A 1,899-nucleotide genomic window follows, 5' to 3' on the forward strand; every position below is an offset into this window, starting at 1 on the left:
CAAGCAGAGTCACCAGCAGAGATAAAGAAAGGAGGAGGATGTCTGTCTCCACAGAGCCCATTTCATAGTGATGGAAGAGACATCTGCTCTATGATAGTATTACGCCTCTCAGCATTGGACAGATCATTTGGAAAGCAAATCAACAGAGTAACCATTATTCTTTCAGACGGAGAGAAGAAATCTAGGGTGATTAGAAGGGAGAGGGGGGAGGGTAAAGGGGATGGGGAGGGATTGGACAAGGGTCGTAACGAATAATTATGATTTATAACAATATATATGCTAGTAATATTGATTTGATCAACATATCTCAATGTTGAACCCCCAAAATATGTATAATCAATTTTGATTCAATAAAAATTAATTAAGTAAATAAAGTAAGTAACTTGGAAGCAAGTGTGTAGTAAGAGAAAGTAAAAATCTCTATAAACTATATGGCAGGAAGAGTTTAAACTACTATAATATGGAAAATTTCAATATGATTTGCTTTATTTCAGAATCCTGGTAGAAATTGACTTCCCACCAAAATAACTTTACTGAAAAAGTGCGCTCATTTTATTTATTTTAATAAGTAATTGAGCTGAATTAAGGTAAAAATTTGGTTTATGTTTAAGGTATGCTTAAATATTGATAATGAAGTTGGGCTCATTCAAAATTATGGATCCTACTGTCAACAAAAGCAAATAAACAGAACCCCTTAAAGAAAGCTGAACAGCGTGACATTTTTTTATAATTATCACAGGCTTCTGTATTTTATGGTTACTCATATTTCAACTGAAAAACATTGTTATATGTAAAAAAAAAAAATAAGATAGTGATTAAGACATGGATTTGTTTTGCTTCCTACACTGGTTCTGACATCGATTTCCAAAAAGGAGTTTCTAAATTGCTTCATATTAGCAATAGCATCGGGGTAAATGTATAAATTTTTTAAAGGTTGAATGCTTTTTTTTTTTTTTTCCTTTTTGTCTTTTTTACTGACNGCCAGTGAGCGGGAACCGGTCTCCACATGGGATCTGAACCCTCAGCGGGAGCGCTGCCGCGTTCCCAATTGGCACACTCTCCAGTGCGCCACCGGGCCGGCCCAAAGGTTGAATGCTTTGAAGGCTATTTGAGGATGTATATTTCTGGTCAAAATTTTTAAAAATGCAAAATTGTGGTTAGCTTCAATCATCCCACTGTATTTTTTATATATTCACATATCCAGTGGCTCCAGAGGCTATTTTAAAGGGAAATTAAATTATCTGCTGTATCTAAGTTCCGATTCTCTATCGCTAAATATTCAATTTAAATCATAACACACTTTTTTCTGTTTTAATATTCAATGGACACTCCCACACTAATCAAGTCACCCTCTGTCCAGAAGGAGTAGAATCTCTGAAAGGAAGGGCTAACTTCTCTATGAGGCAATACCAGACTCTTTTACTATTGGGAAAAATATAGAAATAAAAGGATACGGTCTCAGGTACTGTATAAACATGACAGTTTGTCTCAGTACTTTAAGTCACAGGCTATTATCTTTTGATGATATGTACCTGTTGTGTTTGGGGAGACTGACTCACCTCAAATACCACCTCCAGGCCCTTATCACTTGATGCTCTTTGTACACAGCTACTAGAGTCTTCTTGTGAAATCCTGGATGCATCAGCTGAATGGCATTAGTAATAGAAACAGCTATATTTAGCTGAATGCTTATCAAACTTTTATGTTGATGCTCCATGCATCTTCTGCTCTTCTCTAGTATAATCAAGAGCCCAATACCTGCACCATTTGTGCATCAACATAATCATGTGTATGTATGTATGAATACATACTGTGTATGTTCTACGTATATGTGAATGTTTTTTGATGAAGAGAATGAGTGTGGAATTAGAGGAACTAGCCTCTTAATTTAGTGCCTAC

Source organism: Galeopterus variegatus, unplaced genomic scaffold, assembly GCF_000696425.1.
Source record: "Galeopterus variegatus unplaced genomic scaffold, G_variegatus-3.0.2 Scaffold1153, whole genome shotgun sequence".
NCBI classification, from domain to species: domain Eukaryota; kingdom Metazoa; phylum Chordata; class Mammalia; order Dermoptera; family Cynocephalidae; genus Galeopterus; species Galeopterus variegatus.